The following is a 12,200-nucleotide window of genomic DNA, read 5'->3' as shown; positions in this document are numbered from 1 at the left end:
CTGGGTATCATCTGCATAACAATGAAAATTTAAGCAATGCCGTCTAATAATACTGCCTAAGGGAAACATGTATAAAGTGAGTAAAATGGGTCCTAGCACAGAACCTTGTGGAACTCCATAATTAACCTTAGTCTGTGAAGAAGATTCCCCATTTACATGAACAAATTGTAATCTATTAGATAAATATGATTCAAACCACCGCAGCGCAGTGCCTTTAATACCTATGGCATGCTCTAATCTCTGTAATAAAATTTTATGGTCAACAGTATCAAAAGCAGCACTGAGGTCTAACAGAACAAGCACAGAGATGAGTCCACTGTCTAAGGCCATAAGAAGATCATTTGTAACCTTCACTAATGCTGTTTCTGTACTATGATGAATTCTAAAACCTGACTGAAACTCTTCAAATAGACCATTCCTCTGCAGATGATCAGTTAGCTGCTTTACAACTACCCTTTCAAGAATTTTTGAGAGAAAAGGAAGGTTGGAGATTGGCCTATAATTAGCTAAGATAGCTGGGTCAAGTGATGGCTTTTTAAGTAATGGTTTAATTACTGCCACCTTAAAAGCCTGTGGTACATAGCCAATTAATAAAGATAGATTGATCATATTTAAGATCGAAGTATTAATTAATGGTAGGGCTTCCTTGAGCAGCCTGGTAGGAATGGGGTCTAATAGACATGTTGATGGTTTGGAGGAAGTAACTAATGAAAATAACTCAGAACAATCGGAGAGAAAGAGTCTAACCAAATACCGGCATCACTGAAAGCAGCCAAAGATAACGATACGTCTTTGGGATGGTTATGAGTAATTTTTTCTCTAATAGTTAAAATTTTATTAGCAAAGAAAGTCATGAAGTCATTACTAGTTCAATAGTACTCGGCTCAATAGAGCTCTGACTCTTTGTCAGCCTGGCTACAGTGCTGAAAAGAAACCTGGGGTTGTTCTTATTTTCTTCAATTAGTGATGAGTAGTAAGATGTCCTAGCTTTACAGAGGGCTTTTTTATAAAGCAACAGACTCTTTTTCCAGACTAAGTGAAGATCTTCTAAGTTAGTGAGATGCCATTTCCTCTCCAACTTATGGGTTATCTGCTTTAAGCTGCGAGTTTGTGAGTTATACCACGGAGTCAGGCAATTCTGATTTAAAGCTCTCTTTTTCAGAGGAGCTACAGCATCCAAAGTTGTCTTCAATGAGGATGTAAAACTATTGACGAGATACTCTATCTCACTTATAGAGTTTAGGTAGCTACTCTGCACTGTGTTGGTATATGGCATTAGAGAACATAAAGAAGGAATCATATCCTTAAACCTAGTTACAGCACTTTCTGAAAGACTTCTAGTGTAATGAATCTTATTCCCCACTGCTGGGTAGTCCATCAGAGTAAATGTAAATGTTATTAAGAAATGATCAGACAGAAGGGAGTTTTCAGGGAATGCTGTTAAGTCTTCAATTTCCATACCATAAGTCAGAACAAGATCTAAGATATGATTAAAGTGGTGGGTGGACTCATTTACATTTTGAGCAAAGCCAATTGAGTCTAATAATAGATTAAATGCAGTGTTGAGGCTGTCATTCTCAGCATCTGTGTGGATGTTAAAATCGCCCACTATAATTATCTTATCTGAGCTAAGCACTAAGTCAGACAAAAGGTCTGAAAATTCACAGAGAAACTCACAGTAACGACCAGGTGGACGATAGATAATAACAAATAAAACTGTTTTTTGGGACTTCCAATTTGGATGGACAAGACTAAGAGTCAAGCTTTCAAATGAATTAAAGCTCTGTCTGGGTTTTTGATTAATTAAGCTGGAATGGAAGATTGCTGCTAATCCTCCGCCTCGGCCCGTGCTACGAGCGTTCTGGCAGTTAGTGTGACTCGGGGGTGTTGACTCATTTAAACTAACATATTCATCCTGCTGTAACCAGGTTTCTGTAAGGCAGAATAAATCAATATGTTGATCAATTATTATATAATTTAGTAACAGGGACTTAGAAGAGAGAGACCTAATGTTTAATAGACCACATTTAACTGTTTTAGTCTGTGGTGCAGTTGAAGGTGCTATATTATTTTTTCTTTTTGAATTTTTATGCTTAAATAGATTTTTGCTGGTTATTGGTGGTCTGGGAGCAGGCACCATCTCTACAGGGATGGGGTAATGAGGGGATGGCAGGGGGAGAGAAGCTGCAGAGAGGTGTGTAAGACTACAAAAAAATGGCCTCCCTGATCAAAACCAGAGCAGTCACTTGTTATTGGACTTCTGTGCTCATCATGGACTGTCCATAATTAACACTATGTTCATACATAAGGGTGCTCATAAGAGTAAATGCGCCCTAGCCGAAGTTCGATGATCAGTTTTGTGATTGTTTCATATGATCTGAGGCCGCATGTTGTGGACACTCAGGTGAAGAGAGGGGCAGAGCTGTCAACTGATCACCACCTGGTGGTGAGTTCAATCAGAGGGTGGTGGAGGACTTTGGAGAGAGCTGGTGAGCCCAAACAGATAGTGTGGGTGAACTGGGAATGTCTGGAGATGCCCACTGTCCAACAGATCTGCAACTCACATCCCCTGCAGAGCTTTTCCCTGTGGAGGTTGGAGTCATTGAACTAGAACAGACAATCTTCAAAGCTTCCATTGCTGAAGCTGCAGTGGGGAGCTGTGGTCTGAAGGTCTTAGGTGCCTCAAGGGGTGGCAACCCTGGAACGCCATGGTGGACACTGGTGGTCAGGGAAGCTGTCCAACTGAAGAAGCAGTCCTCCGAGATATGTTATCTCAAAGGACTCCGGAGGCAGCTGCAGGGTAGCGACAGGTCTGAAGGGTGGCAGCCTCTGTTGTTGTGGAGGCAAAGCAGTGGGTGTGGTAGGAGTTAAGAGTAGCCATGGAGAAGGACACCAAGGTATTTTTGGTAGACTGTGAGGCACCTCAGGAGGGGAAAACGGAACCACCAAAGCTGTCTACAGACTCTGTTGACCTCAACTGAGGATGTAATCCGGTGCCTAAAGGAACACTTTGAGGAACTCCTGTATCAGAGTGGATTGCCTTTTATAGTATGGGCAGAGCTGGAAGCTGATGGGGGATCATCATCAATTTTCCTGGTTGAAGTCACTGGTTGTCAAACAACTCTGCAGTGGCAAGGCCCTGTGGGTTGATGAGATCCATCCAGAAACGCTGAAGGCTCTGTGTGTGGACTGTCTTAAAGAAGATGTCTCTTCAACATTGCGTGGAGGTCGGGGATAGTGCCGAAGCAGTGGCAAACTGGGGTGGTGGCCCCCATATTTAAAAAGGGGGACCAGAGAGTGTGTGCCAATTACAGGAATATTACACTACTCAGCCTCCCTGTAAATGTCTACTCCAGGGTGCTGGAAAGGAGAGTTCAGCCGATAGTCAAACCTCTGATTGAAGAGGAATAATGCAGGTTCTGTCCTGGTTGTAGAACAACTGACCAGCTCTTTACTCTCACAAGGATCCTGGAGAGTGCCAGAGAGTATGCCTATCCAGTTGACATGTGTTTTTGTTGGAGAAGGTGTATGATTGGGTACCCCAGGAGATACTGTGGGAAATGCTGTGGGAGTATGGAGTGAGGGGGTCCCTTCTCAGGGCCATCCAAACTCTGTAGTCACAAAGTAAGAGCTGGGTTCTTGGCAATAAGTCTAACTTGGGGGTTGGCCTCTGCCAGGGCTGTGCCTTGTCATGAGTCCTGTTTGTGATATTCGCGGACAGGATATTGAGGCATAGTAGGATAGTAGGGTAGGAGGGTTTTCAGTTTGGTGGGCTCAGGGTCTCATCTCTGCTTTTTTGCAGATGATGTGGTCCTGTTGACTTCATCGGCCAACTGGAATTCCAACCTGTGACCTCCAACACTCACTGGATGCTGTGAAGTGGATGGGATCACCACGTCTAAATCTGAGGCCATGGTTCTCAGTAGGAAACCAATTGATCGCCTATGTCAGGATTTGAGTTTGTTGATTGAGTTATCTGTTTTTAATTAATTTCTCTGGTCTGTTTGTTATTTTTCCTATTTCATTGGTTTTTGTATGTTTATTCTCTTGCTGGGGTTTTTCTGCTTGGGTCTGTCTGTCTCTATCTCTCATGTCTGTCTGTTGTTTCTTGGTGATGGGTGTTTCCCTCTCTCTGGCCATGCCCTTGTTCTGGTGCTTTCTGTGCACACCTGTTCCTGATTTGCTGCTCATCACTGGGGGTTATATAAGCTCACTGGGTGTTTTAGTTCTTCACCAGATTGTTGTGCCTTGTGCTACTTTCCAGCTCTGTACCTGCGTTCCTTAGTCCTGCCTGCCTCCTTATGTGTTTCTGACCTCCAACCTGTTGCAATGACCATGTCTTTTTGCCTGATGGTTTTTGTACCACTGCTTTTCCCCCCGACTGCCTACTCGTGTATTGACCTCTGCTATCCAAACCAGTAAAGCCTTTTTATGACCAGAGCTGTTTGTTTGAGCCGTGCATTTGTGTCCAGCAATCCCTTGACCATCCAGCCTGATAGCCTGAGAGCCTAGGTAGGGAATGTGGTCTTGCCCCAAGTGAAGGAGTTCAACTACCTCAGGGTCTTGTTCACAAGTGAGGGGACAATAGATTGTGGGATTGGCCAGCGCAGCAGGCATGGTATTGCATTCACTCTACCATACTGTTGTGACAAAAACAGCTGAGCCAAAAGGTGAAGCTCTCAATCTACTGGTCAAGCTTCATTCCTACTCTCACCTCTCGGAGGAGAGCCCCTGCTGCTTTGCGTTGAAAGGAGCCAGCTGAGGTGGTTTGGGCATCTGGTAAGGATGCCCCTGGGCACCTGTGTGGAGATTTTGTCATCTTGTCCACCTATGGTGAAGGAATGGGCATACTTCACATTGGTACGGCCACACTTAGAGTATGCTTGTGCTTCCTGAGACCTTTATTCATTAAAGACAAGGCTAAGCTGCTTGAGATGGTCCAGCGCCAAGCAGCCAGATTAATTTGTAATGACTATAGGAGGGAACCAGGAATTGTTACCAACCTTTATTGCACTCTGGAGCGGCAGCCACTGGAGCATAGGAGAGAAGTAAGGCGACTTGTTATGCTGCACAAGATGATCAATAAACAAGTTGCAGTGCCCCTGCCAACTTACATTCTGCCTGCTACCTGTACTGGGAGGAGGAAGCAGGACTTCATCCAGCTCACAGTATCAACTGACCAGTACCAACAGAGCTTTTTTTGCGGACAATTATTGCTTGGAACCAATTACCGGCCAATATTCGATCATTGCCCCTAGAGAAGTTTAAGCCTGATGTTGCTTCAGTTCTCCTGGCATCATAATCTTAGAACTGGACTGCACAGTTTTAGCCATTTTAGTTCGTATGTGATTTAAATTTGGGTGAGAAGGAGAGGATGGATAGATAGATAGAAGATAGATAGATAGATAGATAGATAGATAGATAATAGATAGATAGATAGATAGATAGATAGATGATAGATAGATAGATAGATAGATATACTCAACAAAAATATAAACGCAACACTTTTGTTTTTGCTCCCATTTTGTATGAGATGAGCTCAAAGATCTAAAACTTTTCCACATACACAATATCACCATTTCCCTCAAATATTGTTCACAAACCAGTCTAAATCTGTGATAGTGAGCACTTCTCCTTTGCTGAGATAATCCATCCCACCTCACAGGTGTGCCATACCAAGATGCTGATTAGACACCATGATTAGTGCACAGGTGTGCCTTAGACTGCCCACAATAAAAGGCCACTCTGAAAGGTGCAGTTTTGTTTTATTGGGGGGGATACCAGTCAGTATTTGGTGTGACCACCATTTGCCTCATGCAGTGCAACATCTCCTTCGCATCATCCGTGAAGAGAACACTTCTCCAACGTGCCAAACGCCAGCGAATGTGAGCATTTGCCCACTCAAGTCGGTTACGACGACGAACTGGAGTCAGGTCGAGACCCCGGTGAGGACGACGAGCATGCAGATGAGCTTCCCTGAGACGGTTTCTGACAGTTTGTGCAGAAATTCTTTGGTTATGCAAACCGATTGTTTCAGCAGCTGTCTGAGTGGCTGGTCTGAGACGATCTTGGAGGTGAACATGCTGGATGTGGAGGTCCTGGGCTGGTGTGGTTACACGTGGTCTGCGGTTGTGAGGCTGGTTGGATGTACTGCCAAATTCTCTGAAACGCCTTTGGAGACGGCTTATGGTAGAGAAATGAACATTCAATACACGAGCAACAGCTCTGGTTGACATTCCTGCTGTCAGCATGCCAGTTGCACGCTCCCTCAAATCTTGCGACATCTGTGGCATTGTGCTGTGTGATAAAACTGCACCTTTCAGAGTGGCCTTTTATTGTGGGCAGTCTAAGGCACACCTGTGCACTAATCAGCATCTTGATATGGCACACCTGTGAGGTGGGATGGATTATCTCAGCAAAGGAGAAGTGCTCACTATCACAGATTTAGACTGGTTTGTGAACAATATTTGAGGGAAATGGTGATATTGTGTATGTGGAAAAAGTTTTAGATCTTTGAGTTCATCTCATACAAAATAGGAGCAAAACCAAAAGTGTTGCGTTTATATTATGCCGTAGAATCATATTTTTTCAAATTGTGGTATTGCATATTATGAATGCTGAGATTTTTTTAAGTTTTACTTGGTTATTATAATAAAAATTGCAATTTATGGATTAAGGTTGCAAATAAAACATATGACTTGAGAAAAATTTAATTCTGAGACCAAATTAAGAATTTCAAGAATTAAGATTTTTTTCTTTTTTCTGACTTTTTCTGTTTTGTTTTTCTCTTAATTTAGCTAAAGTTTCTCATGAATAAACATAGTTTCAAGCAAATCATGCAATTGTAACATAAAAACAGATCTGCAATTCTACTTTCCACATGCATAGGTGCTACACTTATGGTATACATACTGGAAGAGCTTGTGTCATCTTCAAAATCCACCTGGATTGAGTGTCCATTGTTTAAAATACCAGTGCAAGTGGAGGGGTCAAAGGTCAATTTCACAGGCTTCAGAGTGGGGTCATAGAGGGTGTCACTGGTGACAATGTTGATGGGAGACTGTCTAGATCCATTAGCTACTGGAAAATCTTCTGCCCATTTGTGTGGACCTGCAGAAAACCCAGGACAGGACACATTAAATGTAGAGTTACGTTTTAACTGTTGGATCTTTTAGTCACAGCAAACAACATTAAGTTATGAATGAATATGAGCCAGTTTCAGTGCATCAGGCAAACGTCACACTGATGTGTGTATTTTCCTCTATTTTTAAAGGAGAAAAAACACTTTGACAGATATTACATCTTCCATCGCCACACTTTATGAAAGTAACAAATAGAGACCTGCAGTGCAACCTCATTTTCATTCTTTACTTCCCATTCTACTTGCATAATCATTTCCTTGTTCTACTTAATACCGCTCAGTTGTTTCCAGTCCAACAATGAAAATGTTCTACACCTGCCAGCTGCAAGAATTTCTCAAATTTAACAACACGAATATTCATCATATTTGCAGGATGATGAAAGCCCCAGCCAGCAAATTCAATAAAGGATTTAAGTGATGTGTTTCCATGTTTGAGGCCCATCAGGCCAGTGTTTATCTCCATTTTCTGTGGCGTGACACCAATCTATCACAGGTTACTTCCATGCAAAGCCAGTACCCATTTACAGCTGGGTAGACTCAGACAATGCAGATTTTCTTCTCCAAGATCACAAACAAGTAGCACAAGCAGGATTCAAGCCCAGGTCTACATATTGGCAGACCTGCTCCTAATCCAATTAGCCACCACATGTATACAAAGACAGGGAAACAAGTATTAACTATGAATAAATTATTTAATTTATTCAGCACACACAGACTCAAAATAACAAGGAAAACTCATAAAGAAAACAATTTAACAATGTACTCGTGCTCAAAAGGGTGTAGGCGTAAGCAAAAGCTTATAGGTGCCCACTCCTTTAACTAAATAAATAAAATATACATATGTATATAAAAATGTACATATACCCATCATAACAATACAAAATATAAATGAATCACTGAACTAAATTTTCAAAACACAAACATGCAAACAGCAGTGCACAATAAACAAAACAGAATCAAAAGCTAATTCATCACGCTGTAACAAGTATTTAAATAATTTTTATAGAGCCTTTTAAAGCCAACCAAGTTGCAAAATGATTTTATGTTATCAGGGCACTTATTCCAGATATTAACACTTTTAACAGAAATACAATGACTTTTTACAGTAGTTTGGATCTTTGATTTCTGAAATAATGTTCCTCTCAAATTATAACTGGAGTCCCTCATTTTAAGCAGGTCCTGGTCATTGTAGTAAAAGTTTATCTTTTAATTTAAACATAATATGTATTATGATATAATCAGTCAAGTCACAAAATTTTAAAATGCATAAATAGAAAAACAATGGATTTGTTGGCTCACAATATGGTTTATTACTAATAATTCTTATAGCTTTCTTTTTTTAGTAAAACTATTCGATTTGTATTAGTTTTGTAGGTGGTTCCCCAAACTTCAATACAATAGGTCATGTATGGAACAAGTAATGATTGATATAAGGTAGCTAATGAGTGCTGGGAGAGGAAGACTTGTGCTTTATACAAGATTGCAATGGCTTTTGACATTTTAGATTTAACATAATTTATATGTTTCGCAACTTAATTTAACATTAATAAAAACCCCAAGAAATTTAGTTTCATTTACAAGTACAAAATGGAGTGATAATTTATTTGAATCAAACCATTCTTTGAACTTGAGTAGTTCCGTCTTCATCGTGTTCAGAACCTGTGCCAAATGATCCCCACTACAAAACGCAGTCGTATCATCAGTTAACAACGAAGCAACATTAACTAATGCCAAATTCTAGATTTCAATTATATGCTTCATCTGATTAAATTTTATATAGTGCAAAATCACAACATAAGTCACCCAAGGAGCTTCACAAGGGTTTTGCAAATTCTCCACAACATTACAACTAAATGAAAATAAAATCAGCTGTGTAACATGCACTGTTACCTCCAGAGGCTGTCTGACCTCTGACCTGGCTGAAAAGCTACCACTGACTCAGGCTATTGGACCATGTTCAATAAGACATAATAACTTTGTACGCTGTTAAATTTGGATGAAGCCAAAGAAAGTCAGACACAGCAGTGCTTGGACTATTTCTTTTCCTGTTTTTGAATAGGTTCTTTTTAAATGTTTTCCTGCCTGTCCGTTAACAAGACCAGAAATGACGGTGCAGTATTATTGGAAAACATTAGTATGCCACATACTTTAACGCATATTATCCACAGACATCTGAAGTCTCGTCAGGGTCAGAATACATATAACTTAGTGCAAAACTGCCAAGGAGTGAAGATGCTGTATTTTTCATTATAGGTGATATTGTCAGTGTCACTCAACTGCCCACAAATTTGATGCATCATAAGTCTGCTGGAAAGTTAATTTTATGAGTTGTGTGTTTATGGTCATCATACATCGTTACAGGTGATGAATTCATCCAGAAAAGCCAAACAACCAAAACCAAACAAAACATTTTCCAAAGCATGATGAAAGTAGCTGTGTGATGATGGAGAGCTGTTGAACCTCACCGTTAGCCGCTCCGTATCCCCATGCGTGAGACATGGCTGAGTGTCAAAACCAACAGAGACACTGACTGACGTCTGCTGTTACTCTTTATCTGACTCCACCCGAACACCCCCCCCCCCCAATCCCCCCACAGTCCACCTCAACACCGCCTCCTTCACTTTGGACCATGTGCAGAGCTGATAAGGATCCAAATACTCTGTGAGATGGACGGAATCAGTGAGGATCACATTTACTCATGCTGCCCTGATAGTAAGCAACAGAGGTGAGACAAAGTCACTGTCAAGTCATTCTCAAGTGGTCATTCTCAGCTTGCAAACAATTGGTGGTCATTACGACTTATACTTGGGACTTGCTGATTCATGACTTGAGAGTGAATTGTTGGTGACTTCATCCCACCTCTGCTAAACAAAGAGGAGGTGTTGGCTCATCGGAGTGTTATTTTTTTTAATACTTTCCTCATTTGAACTGTCAGCCCATCTCAGGTTGCTAGGAGCAGTTCTGATCAGACAGATTAAGTCATGTTCCTTCATTTCGTTTCTGACTTGGTGACTCATGCAGATATGATTTGAACTGTTGGTGACTTTAATGAAGAAATGTTTGAATGCCCTCAGCAAAGCCTTTATGGGAGATATGGAAATATCATCATTTAATCCAAGGATTGACTCATTGCAATGGTAATAAGGGAGTCTGAAATTTTCATCTTAGGTGCATATCCAGTAATGCACTAATTCCTGAAGGTTTAAGCATTAAACCACATGTGCCAAAAGGCATTATGGAAAAATTCAAATAAACTACTCTCATCACTCCACCCCCCGACACAGGTACGGCAGGAGACATACAGCTGTTTATCATCCAAATGTCATGGACAAAGTGACAAGAATAAATGGACTGCATTTAAAATGGTAAATGGACTGCATTTATATAGCGCTTTTCCATCTGCATCAGACACTCAAAGCACTTTACAATTATGCCTCACATTCACCCCAATGTCAGGGTGCTGGCATACAAGGCGCTCACTACACACCGGGAGCAATAGGGGATTAAAGGCCTTGCCCAAGGGCCCTGAGTGATTTTCCAGTCAGGCGGGGATTTAAACCCAAGATCTTCTGGACTCAAGCCCAACACCTTAACCACTAGACCATCACCTCCCCACTAGACCACCACCTCCCAAGAATAACCAAAACCACTTACTTATGGAAGGAAATATTGTCTCCCTTGTTCCTCCATTTGTGGCTTTGCCAACATGTGCAGCTTTCCGGCATATTCCACCTGTTTCTTGATGAGACTAAGTGAACTTCTATGCATGCAAATCACAAACTTGGCCGGAATTAAAATGGCGATCACGCCTCCTTGTCTGCACACGGCTCAGCACGACTGCGCTCTCTAGTTCTTATATACAGCTCCATGAATTAGACCAACATATTCAGAACATCTCAATATAAGTGGCTCATCGATCACACGCATTGTAAAAAACAACACACAAGTTACACTAACTTTCCAGGGGGTGTCAAAATTGGCATGTTTTTTTTTTTTGTTGTTTATTTCAGTTTCACAACAGTATATCACTTTAACTACCACAATTAGCCCCACTGAAATATCCCATAATCCCTTGCATACCAGAGAGCTGCTGCAGTCAAAATAACACTGAGAAACTACATGACGACAATTGTAAATGAACATTATATGACCAAAATGTAACTTTTATGCCTTTCATAACATTTTTAAGAGACTGCTGCATGAGACCCTGAAAACTTGCTAAAACAAATATTCCAAATATTCTGTGGCTGCTACATTTAACCTGTCGGAACTTCACAACTTCATAAACACAAACTGAATTTGAAACATTTTGTATATTATTCTGGAACAAACAGTGCTGTGAAGGACAATAAGCAGGATGTTAAAGAGCAAACTTCATTTTCCTCCAGAATGACATGAACATGAAGCAATCGCGGCTCACAGCGATTCCCCGCCCACTGTAAATAACGGTGAAACAACATGAGCTTAACACAAGTTTACATAAAACAAACACAATAACAATGTCTATAAAAACCAGATTCAGTGGTGGGCACAGATAACCAAAAAAATGAACTTTGATAACAGATAATCAGATAACTGAAAAGTTATCTTTGATAAAGTTAAAACAATAAACCACACAAAAATATATCAGAAGTTACAGATAACCGATAAATTCCAGTATTGTCTCCGGTACATTTGCAACTACTAAGAAGCTGATTTTGAGTTTTAACACCACAATGACAGACCCAAACAATGAGTCAGCACTTTTGTCTTTGAGCATTCTACCCCCTGCTGGAAGCTCCAGTTTACTTCATAGCTTCCAGCACAAACACAGCTGAGAAAAACCCCAAAGCTCACCTCTCCATCAGGCGGAGGTCTTGTAAAATAAAGCAATGCTGACTTATGGTTTGGTGTAAATAAAATGAATACTGATAGAATAACTCCATTAATGTCAATTCTGTCATTTGTGCAAAGTTAAGATAGAACATATATCTTTTAAGGTTGAATAATGCACTAATTCTGAAGTTTTGTAACAAACAGACAGATGGCATTCTGGGTAAAATGTGCCTCCGCTAACACT

At 40.8% G+C, this 12,200-nt stretch overlaps 1 long non-coding RNA gene across 1 annotated transcript; it reads right to left on the bottom strand.

The window, feature by feature from the left end:
• Positions 1 to 6,923: 6,923 nt before the first annotated feature.
• Positions 6,924 to 9,721, bottom strand: LOC117521939. The gene is made up of 2 exons (XR_004564093.1): positions 9,607 to 9,721; positions 6,924 to 7,110 (listed from the first exon to the last, which is right to left on the bottom strand). It is a non-coding gene; the product is annotated as an uncharacterized LOC117521939 (long non-coding RNA).
• Between the last annotated feature and the right edge of the window lie 2,479 nt (positions 9,722 to 12,200).

Source organism: Thalassophryne amazonica, chromosome 12 (genome assembly GCF_902500255.1).
Source record: "Thalassophryne amazonica chromosome 12, fThaAma1.1, whole genome shotgun sequence".
Taxonomy (NCBI): domain Eukaryota; kingdom Metazoa; phylum Chordata; class Actinopteri; order Batrachoidiformes; family Batrachoididae; genus Thalassophryne; species Thalassophryne amazonica.
The sequence above is the reverse complement of the archived record's forward strand: the minus strand, read 5'-3'. Positions and strand labels throughout refer to the sequence as shown.